Source organism: Arachis ipaensis, chromosome B05 (genome assembly GCF_000816755.2).
Source record: "Arachis ipaensis cultivar K30076 chromosome B05, Araip1.1, whole genome shotgun sequence".
NCBI lineage: Eukaryota > Viridiplantae > Streptophyta > Magnoliopsida > Fabales > Fabaceae > Arachis > Arachis ipaensis.
The window spans coordinates 23375436-23393262 of record NC_029789.2 but is presented as its reverse complement, the minus strand read 5'-3'; positions in this window follow the sequence as shown (position 1 = coordinate 23393262).

Here is a 17827-nt window from a genome sequence, read left to right as displayed (position 1 = left end):
AGATTTTCTATAATTTTTTCTTTTTAATTGGATTTCTATATCGTATTAAAATTCTTACCGTGACAAAGATGCTAATATTAACGGAATATTCCATTAAACAAAATGAATATACTACAAATAAAAATAAAAATCTAAAGACAACACCTTAATTTCTTAAATTACAAAAGAGCCCCTAATATTCTCACACTCAAAGAGAGTGGACGAGAAAAAAAATAAAAAAGAGAGGAAGAAGAAAGAGAGAAAGAAAAGGTGGTGCCGGTGGAGGGAGAAAGTAAGAAGAGAGGAAGCAGACGCCATTGCTACAGTCATTGGTTGTTCTTTGTCACCATCACTGCTATGGAAAGAGAAGGAGACTCAGAATGATGGAAGAGAGAGAAAGACATAACAAGAGAGAGATTGCGAAAGGGAGATCACGTTGCTGAGGTAAAGAGAGGGGTGGAGGCCACGGAAGAGGGAGGCGGCAGAGGGTGACACCACTGTTGCTTGGAGAAGGTCGTCGACGAGCTGCTCCATTCTGATCTATTGTCAGTGTTCGTTGCTCACTATCTCAGATTCAATCTCAAATTCGACCTCTGTTCTGCTTCGTTTTGCTTCCGCCAAAAACAACAATAACAATCATGGCTTTTTCTAGTAACACATGTATCATGATCCAGAGAGTCAAAAAACAAAATTCTCAAGTGTACAAACTCTATATTTGATTGTCAATATATCAATTTTATAATATATTTAAGTAATTAAGATTTTCTTTTTTTTCCTACTAACTCAGAAAAATTCAGATCTGCTAGCAAGACAACGAAAATTTAATGGAGAAGAAAAAAATAAACAAAAAAGTATAAAAGACAACTGAATTGTCATAGTCTCATAGGTTTCTAGGTTTTAGAGATTCTCCTCTTAAAGTCCAGGGTATTTGATTTCAGGCCTCTCAAAGAATGAAAGGGTGGCACACATCACATATATTTTTTTCAAGTCTTGAATATTTTTATAAATGATTATAATGCTTGTGAATGTTGCTGATTTTGTGGTCAAACCGTCATAATATAAGGTCACATGAAGTAGTTTGGACCGTATTGGAGTTACACCATATTGCACTATTGCTATGCCAACAACATGGCTCTATAGTCCTTCACTCTAGATACTTATCATCTCATTATTTGCACAACTAAGTGATACTATTTTACAAGTCGTTATTTTTTTTACATATTTTGAGTTCACCAACTGGATAATAAAACCAACTAATAGACATTAAATAATTTCACATTTACAAGCAAATCCAGAAAGTGAAGGCATGTGACAATAAAACTTGTTAGTAGAGAAAGAGTGGGGATGGAGGAGGAGGGTGAGGAGATGGTGGAGGAAGTGGAAGGAGTGGTGGAGGGCGGTGAGGGTAGAAAAAAAAAGGGAAGGGGTGAGGTTGGGAGCGAGGTGTTCGATAGAATTCCACTAAGAGGATTGGATTGAATGGAGGAGGGTGGCTTCGGAGATTGGTGTTTGGGGTTAGAAGAGAGTAGATAAATGGGAACTAGGGAGCAAGGGTGATTTCTCCGTGTTTGGACGAAGTTTGAAGGTTTGACTTTGAAGAGAGTACCATATTTAGAAAGAAAGTACCATGACCATTTTTTGTTTTTTCAAAGATATAAGGTATGGGTAGTACAAAATTTTATATGGTATAGGAATCCAAATGAAAAGAAAAAAAAAGTATAAGGACCTAATTAAAAATTCGATGAAACTATAGGAACCGATGGAATAATTAATAAGAGATTTGGTGATTAGGATACGGCTTTGAAGTTAGATATGAGCAAGCGATATGACCGGGAAGAATGAAATTTTTTGTGGAGGATTATGCAACCACTGGATTTTTGTGATTGATAGATTAATTGGCTAAAGGAGTGTGTTTTTACGGTATCCTATTCTATTACTGGACAACCTAAAGGTTTTTTTTAAACCTACAAAAGGGCTCCGACAAAAGGATTTCCTCTTCCTATCTTTTTATTCTTTGTGTGGAGAGATTTTTCTACCTGCTCTACAGAAGAGAACAAAATAGAGACTTGTCTGGTCCGAGATTGAATAGTAGCTGCATCTCTATTAGCCACTTATTTTTTGCTGATGATTCTAGAATTTTCAGCAAAGTGAATTTACAGTCTTGCCAATCTATTATGCAGATTCTATAGATTTATAAAAGTTTAAGTGGTCAAGAAATTAACTTAAATAAGTCTATCGTCTTCTTCAACCAAAATACTCCAGCACGAGACCGCGACACACTTGCAGCTCTGCTTTAGGTCCCAAACATTGGCATCCAGGACAAATATATGGGATTCTCTACAACCATTCAGAGATTAAAAAAATCTATATTTAATTTTATGAAAGAAAAAGTTGTAGAAAAAACTCAACAGTGAAAGAGATCCTTACTATCAGTTAGTGGGTGTTAAGTGTTGATCAAATTAGTTGGTTCTGCAATTTTCATATACACACTTGGCTACTTCAAACTCCTTGAAATTCATAGATGAGATTCATAAAATACTATGCAATATTGGTAGGACAAAAACTAGGAGAAAGAAGAAAGCAATGGATCAAATGGGACACTATATACAGATCTAAAAGTCAAGGGACTTGGGATTCAAAGACCTCAAGGTTTTTAATTTGGAGAAGTTTGGAAAGCAAGGGTGAAAACTTATTAGCAGAACAAAATTACTAATTGCTAATGTCTATCGCAGTAAATACTATAGGCACTCAACTTTTCTCAAGGCTAACAGTGGCCATAACCCTTCATGGACATGGAGAAGTTTATTGGAAGATCGAAAAGTGATAGAAAAAAGGCTATTTGGCAGATCGGGAGAAGATATGTTATGAGAATTTGGAAAGATTAATACATATCTTATTTAGGTCTCACAACCTATTATAAACCATGGCAATTGAGATGAGTAGCTAATCATTTCTAATTTCACTCCAGACATTGCTCAAGCCATAATGAAGATCAGCATACAACAAGAGAAGGATAAATTAAATGGAGCAGAGAAAAGGTAGGGGGACCTACACTATTAGTACTGGATACAATTTGAGCTTTCAATTTTTATCATGCCCCATTAGAAACTTTGCCAAATTACTTTTGTGGCCAAAGTTTTTAAATTCCATTTAAGAACTCGATTGTCCCACAAAAGTGAGAATTATGGTTTGGAAGACCACTCATGAAGGACTTCCAGTTACACAGAGACTGAAATCAAGAATACAAACCATCAATAGTCAATGTCAGAAGTGCGGCCAAATGAAAGAATTAATCATACACTGCTTGCTTTCGTGCTCTCATTCAAATAAGTTTGACAATTTGTGGGAGTTGAACTTGCGAACAACTCTGAGGTGAAAGAATAGATATTCTTAAAAAATTGGTGGAAAGAAGCAATACCCACAACAAATAGAAGAAACCAGATAAAGAAAAAATCAGATAAAGAAAAGAAGAAACGCCATTGCATTTGTGCTTTGGAGGATTTGGATAGCTCGAATAAAGTGGATTTTTGAGAATACCAAACTGCTACCAAATGAGACTTGGAAGGAAGCTCAAATTTTGAATGAAGAATATCAATTTAAGACATCTTTATTCTAGTTTATCTTCAACTTTTTTTTTCTTTGTTAATGATTTTTGGGTTAAATTCCTATCTTTAATCTTGGTTGTCCCATTGGAACTCTTTTGTACTTATTTGCTAAGTATCAATGTAATTTTCTATCTTGTAAAAAAAAATCGAGTAAAAATAGACTCAAAGTCTAATTAGGATAGTTCTATGAGTTTGTTTATTTATTATAAATAGAGTAAAAATGTAATGAGTGAAGTATAAAATTAATGAATTTGATATTCTTTCCCTTTTTATAATTCATCTCTTTATGAAATTATCTTTTTTTTTTTTCATTCATTCTTAGTTCTCCTCTTATTGATTAATTCTTTTCTTTTCTTTTCTTTTCTTTTCTTTTCTCTTACAATGATGTTTTTATTGGCCAATATTCTTCATTTTTATGGTAGTTTGTTGGACTCAATTAGAGATTAAATCAGTACTATTTTTGAATATTATGATAATTTTACTGGTTAACAGAGTTGGTGTAAAGAATTCTAAAATTTTAATTTTTTGCTTTATCAATGAATTGAAAATTCATATTCATAGAGAAGTTTTAAAAAAAAATTTACAATTATCTTCTAGATGTTTAATTAAATGCAAAGATTTGTGAAATTAATTTTAAAGACAAGTAACATTCACGTTTAGAATTCAAATTCAAATTCAAAGAAAAATGCATCAACACGACCATATTATTCTAAATTCAACAACAAAACTAACAAAATTACAAACATGATTTTAAATTCTAATAAAAAAATCGGAGTATTCAAATTCAACAATATATCTACAATGCAGTAACAGCGGTAGCAAGTGACGGTAGCAAGTGGCTCCAAGGATATGGATCTTGACCAGAAAAGAGAGGCGATAGTGTAGAGGCCACCACCAAAACCACCACATCTGAATTCACACGCGGCAGTTGCAAGCGAAACGACAACAAAAAAGACCGTGCCTGCAACAAAGTCTCATGAAACGAATGGCGTTGTGACAATAAGCCGCTGTTGGTTCTTGGCAGATAGGAGAGTTTCTCTTTGATAGTTTTGTAGTGAGGTTGGTGTTGATCATATTTTGGATGCATAACAGCAAAAGAACAATGGTAGTGATGGTACTGCCATTAATGATATTCTTGGTGTAGTGGTTGTAAAAGTATTATCATAGAAGAAAGGATTAAAAAAAAAAAGGATAAAACATACTTTTTATATAAAATTATTTTATATTTTTTTATAGAGTTATAAACTATTAAGATCATTCTATCTGATGCATTTAAGACATTTTCTTACATTTGTATTATTTTCTTTTCTCCTCACGACCTAAATTTTTTGGATCCACCTTAGAGAGTTTGTAGAGAAAATTTATCTGAAATAATTTTTTTGTAAATAATGAATTTACTTTTAAAGTTAGAACGAATTAAATCCATGTTATGAATTTGTCTAAACTAATAAATACCTTTAATTCTAATACATCCAACAAGATTTTTCTTTTCTCTGGTCACATCATGGCCCATCGAGGATAGAGGTTCTTCCATTTGTATTTTTTTCCATTCTAACTCATAAATGCTAGTACGATAATAATTTAAAATTATTTTATTTAATTTAATAATTATATAATTTAAAAAATATTTATCAAAATAAATACTCCTCTTCTATCTCATTTACATTGTAAACGAGATAATTTTGCCTGTATCTTGTTTATAGTGTAAACGAGATAAGACAAGTAGCACGTGACACGTGTATATTTCGTTTACACTGTAAACAAAATACGTGTATTTGTAAATATAAAAATATATTTTCTGAAAATAATAAAAAAATATTAATAATATCAATAATATCAATCATCCAAACTTTTAGCATGCAATTAGTACTTAAAAAGGTTGGTAGAAGAAATTAAAATGGATATGTTTGATCAATTACTACTAAAAAAGAGTACATGAAAAATTTTAGATTAAATTATAGATCCAATTGGATTGATTTAAATTTAAAAAAATAAAAAACTCGTACGTGTTCAAGTTCCATGATGAGAATAAATACCGTAATTGTGCCCACTCCTAAAAATTGAAAGATGAGAAGCGTGAAATAAAGAAAAACGAGAAGACAATTGAAATGGTTATCTCCCACTCTTTTCTGTTTTATTTATCCCCATCAACATCTTCTAACAATTGGCAAATGGATCAACCTCTCCTAACAATTGACAAACGGTTATCTCCCACTCTTATTCTGTTTTATTTATCTCCCTAACACACAATTAAAACGGTTATCTCCCCATTCTTTCTCTATTTTATTTATCGTCTCAACTTCACGCTTTTCATCTCTCAATTTTTAGGAGTGAACATAATTACCGTATTTATTCTCATCATAGAACTTGAACACGTACGAGTTTTTTATTTTTCAAATTTAAATCAATCAAATTCGTTCTATAATTTAATCTAAAAATTTTTATATTTTCTTTTTAGTACTAATTAATCAAACATATCCATTTTAATCTCTTCTACCAACCTTTTTAAGTACTAATTTCATGCTAAAAGTTTGGATTATTGATATTATTGATATTATTAATATTTTTTATTATTTTCAAATTTTTTTTTAAAAAATACATGTATCTCATTTACACTGGAATATAAATTTATTCCTATAACATACAGAATTATATATATATATATATATATATAATGCATTTATTTCAGAGATAATTAATGAATATAAAATAAGATAAGTTTAAACTAATTTAAATTTATTTATATTATCTCCTAAATATTTGGGCTGTAACTAATCAACTGTGCATGATGGATTTAAAGTTAATGCATAAAATCAGTGATGTCCTTAAAGCTTACTATTTGTACTCTCTTTTGCTTAACAAGTAGTTTATAGTAGGGTTAAGTACAATTTTAATCTTTAAAGTATAGATTAAAATTTTTTTTTTGTTCTCAACTTTTTTTTGCATACAAAATCATCCCTGAGATTCAGTTAAGTTTTAAAACCGTCATTCGAACTAAAATATCCTTCTCTTTCTTCACCAACATACTCAGTTTTTATTCTTCTTTCTCTTTTCCGTCGCAGCAACATCTCTTCTTTTTTTTTTCTTCATCATCATAGAATCAGGAACAACAACAATGAAGTAGAAACAAAGAAAGAAAAGAATAATAACAATTCATTTCAACTAGCAGCAATAGCAGAAGAGAAGAAGAAAAGAGAAATCATCACTATCTCTCTCTCAACTACTAAGAACAACAACAAAGAAAGAAACTTTTAATACCATTTACTCAGCATTCTCATTTCCTTTTCCCATTTCCTTCTCTATTTAGAATCAGAAGAAACAGAAGCAGAACAACAATGAAATCAAAATAAAATCAGAATCAATAACAACAATAGAATCAGAATCAATGTAATTAATAAAATCAACAAATCAACAATGTAATTAATAAAATTAACAAATTAGAAGTAGCATTAGAACCCTAGGGAGGAGCAGCAGTGACTGGCGAGGAGCGGCGATGACTGGCAAGGAGCATCGACATTGTTCCCAAATTCCATCAACGCCTCTCTCAAAGCAGTGGCGTGGACGCGAAGCAGCGACGAGGAGCAGAACAGCGGGGACATGCGAGGAGGAGGAGGAGGAGCACATCGACGCGGCAAAGTAGCGAGGAAGAGGAGAAAGGCGACGTGGCGAGCTAGCATGGAGGAGGAGCATAACAGGGACACGGCGGACGTCCTCCCTTGCTGATCTGCTGGCGTCGACGTCCGTCCTCTCTATCACAGGCAGCATCGCCACCTTCCCTTCCCCCTTCTTCCTCCCTCCCGCCAATTCTCTTTCTCCCTTTCTTCATTCTCTTTTTGTTTATTTTATTTATTTTATAATTTTTTAGGGGTGTTTTGGTCATAAAATATAAGATTTCAGTAAAAATGACATTTTAAAACAAAGTTAAAATTTAGAGACGATTTTGTATGCAAAAAAAAAAGTTGAGACAAAAAAAATTTCGACCTGTACTTTAGAGACCAAAATCATATTTAACCCTTCATAATATTATACTATAATTGGAATTATTATTGTGTATTCTTTCTTAAATAAAAGTTAGATATTTGAATAATGTAGGTAAATTTATATGCAAATTAAGCTCCATGCAGAAACCAACATTGAAAATCTTCATTACTTATGTATTCAACAATATTTTAATTTCAAATCACGAGTTCCATTCATTTTTCCTTTGAAAGAAAAAGTGCAACTCATAAATATGACATAGTTGCTTAAATAAATGGAAAACTTGTTAGTTAGCCATTCCTTACCACTATTGGTCTATATTTTCATTTTTGATTGGACGTTATTTTTTTTATAGGTTAGGTTTTGGTCCTAATATATTTCTCTATACTTGTTACAACTTTTTTTTTTGGTTGAAGGATTGGACAACAACTTTTAATCCTAGGTTACACACTTACACACACCACATCCACACACTTATGATATCCTTTTTTTTTCTTGGTCAAAGTTTGCACTACATGAAGGTTGAACCAACTTTTTACTTTTTATAAAATACAAAACTTCTTTATTGATTATATTATTGTGGCCCTTCTTAGAGAATCAAAGGCTAAGAAGGAAACTTACAAAACCAGTGACCGTTTCTTTTAGAAGTCCATATTTGTAGGACTGGTATTATCTTTTTTCCTTTTAGCCCTGATACATGCTGGGCCTGCATATTGTGAAACATCAATCTTTCTCACATAATTACAAACTTCACTCTTTTTTTTTTCATGACAAAAAAAACTTCACTCTTTTGCTAATTTTGCTCTTGTAGGAGCCATAAATATTCTTAAATGATACTTCTCTCTATTTTCAATAGTAACGGATACACAAATGAAAATACATTCCAGCCTATAATGCATCATGGATTATTTTCTTACCTTTTCTAGACCTCTTGCTGTTGTTTGGTGGGCTTCCTTCGTGTAAAATAAAACCCATTAAAAATAAATTATATATTATAAAAAATAATTTGAATAATTAATTTATTAATATATTTAAGTGAGCATAAAAAATTTAAATTTTGTCTTTTTTGCATGTAGCAATGTCGGTCAAATATGAGTTTTTTTTTTCCTCTCCTTAACAAAAGCGAAGCACAACAGCTGAACTACACAAAACAAGTTGAGCAACCTAACAAAACAACAACCCCAAACCTTATAAAAGAAACTTCAAACTCATTCATGAAAACCAAAACAAAAACACACCTACGATAAAAGACTAAAGACAAAAAAAAACACACAATGTTAAAAACACCAAAAGGCTATAACTGATTCCTCAGAAAATGGCCTACATGCATTTTTTTAATTGCACGAGTGATATATATATTTTTTTAGTAAAAACTCAGGTGCAGTTGCTTTAAGTTAATAACTGAAAGTCATTAGATAAAAAATTTAGTTAAATCAACCAAATTATCTAAATATTATTTCTCCATAGCTTTTTCATCATTACAAGTCATCTATATCACCCTCATGAATATTAATCCAAGTTATTAATTAATGGAGACATTAAATGAAAAGCTAACATTCTTTGGGCTTCGTATGCTAGAGGGGGTTAGGAACAACATGTGAAAGGAACCCCAACAGACACAACAGTATTAAAAAGGAAAAATGTGTGGCGTGGTAGTGGAGCATGAGTGGAAAAATGCTGTGTGGAATTGAAGCCAAGCCGTGAACAATAGAATATGAGGAGAAATTAAAAGTCAAACACATAATTGATGTGTTTGAGTAAGCATCGCCATCAAAAATAAAGGGAGGGTGCGTTACCAAATTAGCATGGAAGAAGTGTATGGAGTTTAGTTGGGAGAATCGAATAAATAAAAAAGATATGAAGTAACTACTACTAATGGATCGAAAGCGGAAATGAAGAAAGAAAGAGATCTTTGAATTCCGTGAATGATAATAGAAAACTGAACGGCAAAGCTATGTTAGCTGGTCCGATCTTCTATGTATTTATATGCATTTATCATATCAGATCATAATAAATATCATCCTTTGGACCACCTTTCACAGAAGCTTCCATTGCATTCCATCACTTTATCCCGGGCCACACACTATACCACCCCTTATTTTCATGGCGGCATCTTCATAAAACTTTGTTAACATATTTAACTAAGAAGTCAAAGATAAATACGTCTAAATATATATAAATTTCAGATGTGTAATTTTTAGATTTCAAATGTTCTATATTTTAATTTTTAGACATACGACAGTTTTTGTTGGTTGATTATTGATTAGTTTTATTATTTTTCTAGTAATTAAAGAGATTTGGTTAATATATAATTTTCTTTTTTGGAGATTCAATGATAGTAAACTACAGTTAATATGATATATAATACAAGGTGGGTATCCCTGTTAGTAGTACATGATATCATCATCATATGCATTATTCTTAGTGTGAGAATTTCGTCTCTAGAAATATCCATTCTGTTAATAGTGAAAGGTAGAATCAATGTTAAGATATATATGCTTTCTTATTCCTTTTTCTTTATTTCCTAAGCAAGGGAATTCATTATTTAATGTTTTCAAACATGCAAATGTTATTCCTTGCACAACATCAGAAAAAAGATATTTAATTCCAGCAATGTATATATATATATATTAAAAAATTTAAATATTTTTAAAATATTTATATTTTAATAATTTTAACTATTTATTTTAATTAATATATTATATATATTTTTTATAATTAAAATTAACGATTAAATTTATTAAAATACTGGTATTTTAGAAATATTTAAAAAAAATTATATTATGTAATTTTTTTATGATGATTTCTTGGTCATAAAGTTATATCTCAGCTACCTAGACTCCATTTCTATCTTACTTTTTACTCTAATTTTCTCTTTTTTTTTCTATAACAAATGTTCTCTTTCATATATTATTAGGTCATGGACCTTTATTAAATGGAAGTCAAAATATAATTTAATTTGACATCTTGTATTTAGGAATTATATAAACTCTTGAGCTTTATGTTACGGTAAATTTTGGAAGGTTAGATTTAACAGTGTTTGTATAGTTTTCTGGAGTGTTTGAGAATACTCTAGATAGTTTCGGAACGTTCTAGAATGTCCTAGAAGGTTCTAGAAGACTCTGGAAAGTCATAGAGTATTCTAGAAAAGTGTAGATGTATATAAAAGTATAAAGAGTGGTATGAAATAATCTAGAAACATTTAGAGAGTTGTGGTAGGATAGATATTTGTAAAGAAGGTTCTGGATGATTAATCTGGACCGTTGATTAGATTTAATCCTAACCATCCATTGAGGAGGTGGATGGCTATAAATAGGGGTGAGAGTTAGAGTTTGGGTGTGTGAATCATTTGTAACCACACTTGAGCAATAAAGTGTTCTTCCACTAAAGCTTCCTTTCTCTTGTGTTCTCTTGTATTCTTAACTTTCTTGCTAAGTATTGAGGGTTAGGCTGACTTGGTCTTAGCTCAAGAGGTTGAGTAAGTCCGAGTGCCGGCACGGTAGCGTTGGAGTGTGTCCAAGGCCGTGACAATTTGGTATCCGAGCAAGGTTCGAGAGGGAGCACAAGTGATTTGTGGGTATGACTTCTAGTATCACCATGGAGCATATTAAGTCTCAAAGGGGAAGGAATGCTATTCCTTCTCAATGGGGAGGCAAGAAGGTCCGTTCTTCAAGTGAGCCTAGAGGTAAGGACTCTAACTTCCTAGAAGAGAGAGTTTTTGTGTTGGAGAATGTTCTATCCTCTATAGATGAGCGTTTCCAAAGGATAGAACATGATAAGGAGACCCTCGAGGCTCACGTGTTAGGAGAACTAGATGCTTTCAAAGAAAGCATGCTCCAAATCGAAGAGAAGCTTGAGAATTCCTTAAAGCTATTTGAGGAAGTTCGAGTTTGGTTCGAGGAGGCAAAATCTCGACCAACCATTATAAGGGAGACAACAAAGATTGATCTCCCCAAGCCAAAGGAGTTCAAGGGCGTAAGGGACGCTCGCGAGGTGGAGAACTTCCTATGGCAAATGGAGAGGTACTTCGAAGGTCAAGGGGTGGTTGAAGAAGCAATAAAGGTACGCACTGCAGCCCTCTACCTTTCTGATAATGCTACTTTGTGGTGGAGGAAAAAGTGCGTAGATATAGAAAAGGGTACTTGCAACATAGCCACATGGGAAGATTTCAAAAGGGAGTTGAAAAGACAATTTTTCCCTGAGAATGTAGTTTATGAAGCAAGGAAGAAGTTGAGGGAGTTGAAGCACAAGAGTACGATTAGCGACTACGTAAAGGAGTTCACTACTCTCACGCTTCAAATCCCCAACTTAGCATCAGAGGATGCATTGTTCTTCTTCATTGATGGACTCCAACCTTGGGCAAAGCAAGAACTACAAAGAAGGAATGTTAAGGATGTCGATGAGGCCATCGTGGTGGCCGAATCACTCATTGAGTATCATAGGGGAGACTCTAAACCCAAGTCATCCTCCAAGCCTAGTTCTACTAAAGGTGGGGGAGACAAGAGAAAGAGTTTCTCAACCAAGAAGGAAGGAAAATACTCTTCAAAGAAAGAGTACGAAGAAAAGAAAAAGGCTTTCGTGCCCAAAGGAGGATGCTTCGTGTGCAAGGGACCACACCAAATGAAGGATTGTCCCAAGCTAGGGACTTTGGCATCTATCGCCGAGGAACGAGAAGCTCAAACTCAAGTAACTGAGTGTGTTGGATCTATCCAATATGTTGGGAATAAGGAGTATGACCATAATCCAATCAATCATGTGTCAAATAATTTGTTATTGTTATTATATTAAAATGTTAATATAATAAGGTCCTTGATTAAATTTAGAGATTTATCATTGTGATAGTGATCATAATATTGAGAGATAAATCTTTTATAATTTAATCTAAAATGTTCTTGGTCATAGGATTATTAAAAAGGACATTAATAATCCGAAAAGATCAATATATATATAATGGTCTTCATTGGATGAAGATTAATAGATCTCATTTATTAAATTATATATATAGATGGTGCATATAGAGATATGACCATTGAACTGACCCACTCTGAGAATTCCTAATGGTTATAATTATCGCATATTTGTCAATAGGATATTCTCAAGATGAATATAGTAATAGAGTTTTCTTTGACCTGCGACTATCATAGTAATTAACAATATATTTATTATACTTTGATTTCGGACACCTAATACCCTAGGGTGCTAGTTGAATGGATATTGGGTATGATTTAAATACTTGTAGAATTAATGATTAGTCAATAAGGAATCCGTCAAACTCTCCGAGAGTTTGAGCTCTATGATTATAATGACTGAGATGAATAAAATCTTGGCCAAGGGGATTGAATGAATGAAGAAATGAGTTTCTTAAGTCATTCACAGTTCATTATAATAATGGTAACAAGTTAGAGTTTGATAATTAAACCATACTCTAAGAGTTAACCAAGAGCTGGAAAGATGGAAGGAATTATACTTTGTTCTTCTAAGGTTCTTAGTAAAAATATATTACTTCATACTATCGGGTCGTTGAGGAGTGTTGCTAGACGCCAACCTTGATTAGTAAATTTAGTATGACTAATTTACTACCCGCTTAGTATTGAACCTGTGGGGTCACACACTAACGAGTGTTCTAATCTTTGCTGTAGAATTATTTAATTATTAATTTGATTTGATCAAATAAATAATTATATTAATTCAAATGGAATATTATTATATTTTTTGCTAGCACCAAGAATATAATAATAGTATGATAATTGAGAATATTAAATGAGATTTGAGAATAATTAGTTATTCTATTTCTAAATTTGGATGAGATCCTAACTGATTCTGTTTTCAAATTGAGTTATGATATGACTCATAAAATTTGAAGGATTCAGATTTAGAATTTCAAGATATGATTTAAATTTGAATTGAGATTCAAATTTAAAATCAGTAACAAATCTCATACTATATATATGTATGCCAAGAATAGAGGAACGTGACAGTGATGAGAATAAAACACAAAGGTTTTATTCCTTTATCTCTACACACATAAATGTATGTGAGCCTAATTCTTGGAGAAGAATTTTATGGTGTGCAAAGAGTTGCAAGAGGTTTCTCAATTTAGATCAGATATACATTGGTCAAAGATTTGACAGCAAATGTTGGTCTCGGTGTGGATATGCATAGAGTCTTCGTACAATCAAAGAATAAAGTTTTTACTAAGGCGTCTAAAGGTATTTAAATCTGATCTAAAATATATATTGTTTATTATAATAAAGTTTAAGCACAAAATAGATCTTTAGGATTACTTTATTTTCTTCCGCTGCGTGTTATGAACACATGGTAATCCTACACAATACATGAATGCTGTGAAGGGCAAAGAGGCAAGCACTACAGAAAAGAAAGGCTTGATGTATGTCAAAGCCTTTATCAATGAAAAACCCAATCCGTCCATCGAAGGCACCTTATGGCGTACCAGTCTTGTTCCAAAAGAAGCATGATGGTTCATTGAGACTATGCATCGACTATCGAGCACTTAACAAGGTAACCATCAAGAATAAATATCCCATTCCTTTGATAGCCAATTTGTTTGATCAACTTGGTAGAGCTAAGTGGTTCTCAAAGCTAAATTTGAGGTCAGGATATCACCAAGTGAGAATTGCCGATGGTGATAAACCTAAGACCACGTGTGTCACGAGGTATGGATCGTATGAGTGGTTGGTGATGCCTTTTGGCTTGACCAATGCTCCTGCGACCTTCTGTACCTTGATGAACGAGATTTTTCGACCTTACCTTGATCGGTTTGTAGTGGTCTACTTGGATGACATTGTTGTCTATAGCAATACTTTGGAGGAACATGTAGAACACTTACAAACCGTGTTCAAGATCTTGCGAGAGAATAACCTATATGTGAAGAAGGAAAAGTGTTCCTTTGCAAGGGACGAAGTCCACTTCTTGGGACACATCATTAAAGATGGAACTCTCTGCATGGATCAAAGAAAAGTGAAGGCTATCAAAGAGTGGGAACCCCCAAACAAGGTATCTGAATTGAGGTCATTCCTTGGGTTGGCTAATTACTATCGGAGGTTTATCAAGGGATACTCCGCCAAGGCTGCACCATTAACTGATCTTCTCAAGAAGAACCACTCTTGGGAATGGTCAAAGGAGTGTCAAAAGGCTTTTGATGAGTTGAAGGCTGCTACCACAGAAGGACCAGTACTAGCACTACCCGACTACTCAAAGGTGTTTGAAGTCCACACTGATGCTTCTGACTACGCTATTGGAGGAGTTTTGATTTAATAAGGACATCCTATTGCCTTTGAGAGTCGCAAGTTGAATGATACAGAGAGGCGATACACTGTCCAAGAGAAGGAGATGACCGCGGTGGTGCATTGTCTGAGAACTTGGCGTCACTACTTGCTTGGTTCACACTTCATCGTCAAGACAGACAATGTGGCTACAAGCTACTTCCAAACTCAAAAGAAGTTAAGCCCCAAACAAGCTAGGTGACAAGACTTCTTGGCTCAGTTTGATTTCGAATTCGAATACAAGTCAGGCAAGACTAATGTGGTAGCAGATGTGCTGAGTCGCAAGGCTGAGTTAGCGGCCATTTCTATGGTTGAAGGAGATATTATGCATATCATCAAGGAAGGGTTGCATCACGATCCATTAGCCAAGAAGTTGGTGGAGTTGGCTAGAGAAGGTAAGACCAAATTTGGTTAGAAAACGACCTTCTCTACACTAAAGGGAGAAGACTATATGTCCCTAAATGAGAAAATCTAAGAAGAAAATTAGTGAGGGAATGCCACGACACCAAGTGGGCTGGTCACCAAGGTCAGTGAAGGACCTTGGCACTCATTGAATCTTCTTATTATTGGCCTCAAATGAGAGATGAAGTAGAGAGCTATGTGAAGACTTGTCTTGTGTGCCAACAAGATAAGATTGAAAACAAGACACCAAGCGGGTTGTTGAAACCTCTGCCTCTATCAGAGCGACCGTGGGAAAGTGTCTCTCTAGATTTCATCTCTGCCTTACCGAAGTCCTAGGGGTTTGGATCTATTCTCGTGGTAGTGGATCGATTTTCGAAGTATGCTACCTTTATACCTGCCCCCTACTGACTGCACTGCAGAGGAAGCAGCACGACTATTCTTCAAGAATGTGGTGAAGTACTGGGGATTGCCTAAGAGCATCATTAGTGATCAAGATCCACGCTTCACAGGACGACTATGGACAGAGCTGTTCAAACTCCTTGGGTCGGAGCTTCATTTTTCAACAAGCTTCCGTCCTCAAACCGATGGGCAGACTGAGAGAGTGAATGCCTTACTTGAGTGTTACTTGAGGCATTTTGTAAGCGCTAATCAGAAGGATTGGACAAAACTCCTAGACATTGCTCAATTCTCATACAATCTGCAAAGGAGTGAGTCTACAGGGAAGAGTCCATTCGAGATTGTGACTGGACAACAGCCGCTTACACCTCACTTTCTTTCTTCCTCTTACTCAGGGAAGATCCCTGGAGCTTATCATATGATTAAGTCATGGAAAGAACAAACAGATGTCACTCGTTCTTACCTCGACAAAGCTGCCAAGAGGATGAAGAAATGGGCAGATAAGAAGAGGAGGCATGCAAGCTATCAAGTGGGAGACAAGGTAATGATCAAAACTTCTTCCACAACAATTCAAAGCCTTTCGCAAGGTTCATAAGGGCTTAATCTGCAAATACGAAGGGCCATTTGAGATCATTGGACGTGTTGGGAAGGTTGCTTACAAAGTACAACTCCCTCCCTCTATGAAGATCCACCCGGTCTTCCATGTGAGTATGCTTAAACCATATCATGGAGACCAAGACGAACCGAGTAGAAGTGACTCAAGTCGCGCTCCGCCCGTGGTAATTAGATCCTTTGATAAAGAAATCGAAGAGATCTTAGCTAATCGCATCGTGCGACGAAGAGGGGTGCCACCAAGTATCCAATACTTGATCAAGTGGAAAGGGCTCCCGATAACCGAAGCTAGCTGGGAAACTCGTGAAGATCTGTGGCAATTCCAAGAACACCTAGAGCGCTATCATGAACAGAACGCGATGAAGACGTCTACGCATTAGGTGGGGGAGAATGTCACGGTAAATTTTGGAAGGTTAGATTTAACAATGTTTGTATAGTTTTCTGGAGTGTTTGAGAATACTCTAGATGGTTCCGGAACGTTCTAGAATGTCCTAGAAGGTCCCGGAATACCCTAGAAGGTTCTAGAAGACTCTGGAAGGTCATAGAGTATTCTAGAAAAGTGTAGATGTATATAGAAGTATAAAGAGTGGTATGGAATAATCTAGAAACATTTAGAGAGTTGTGGTAGGATAGATATTTGTAAAGAAGGTTCTGGATAATTAATCTGGACCGTTGATTAGATTTAATCCTAACCATCCATTGAGGAGGTGGATGGCTATAAATAGGAGTGAGAGTTAGAGTTTGGGTGTGTGAATTATTTGTAACCACACTTGAGCAATAAAGTGTTCTTCCACCAAAACTTCCTTTCTCTTGTGTTCTCTTGTATTCTTAGCTTTCTTGCTAAGTATTGAGGGTTAGGCTGACTTAGTCTTAGATCAAGAGGTTGAGTAAATTCGAGTGCCGACACGGTAGCGTTGGAGTGTGTCCAAGGCCATGACATTCAACTAACCTATGGCTGAAAGTAACTTTCGAAACCATATGAAAAGGAAATTCCATACATTCACTTTCAATATATGTAAAGAATTCATCAACTTCAATAGAGCTCCTTTCTGGATCAATAAGCAATGTTAATCACATAAAATGTCTTTAAGCTAATTATGTTAATACTCTTATTGAGTATTTCCTAGTCTCTTTTCAACTCTCTCCTTTCCGATTTCCATGCTTATCTTCTTGCACAGTATCCCATAGGCAGCAGGCACCGGAGAAGCTTTATTCGATTATTTAATTACCATACTTTCTCCCTACCTATGTGCTATTATTGAAAGTATAATTAATTGAATAAATTATCTAAAATTTTTAAATACATGAAAAATTAATTTTATTTTTTAAAGAAAAAATGGTGATTGATAAATAAAATTGTTTAAAATTTTAAAAGATGAGGACTTATATAATTAATCAAATATGAAAGATTAAATTGTCAACTTTGCTGTTAGGAGTTAGTTTGTCAAATATAAAAAATTCTTAGCAATTAATGTGGGATATATATGCCTCTAAAAATAACTATAAAAAATATATCATAAAAGAATCTGCATATTATAAATATAAATATAAATAAAGAATAAATATTATTAA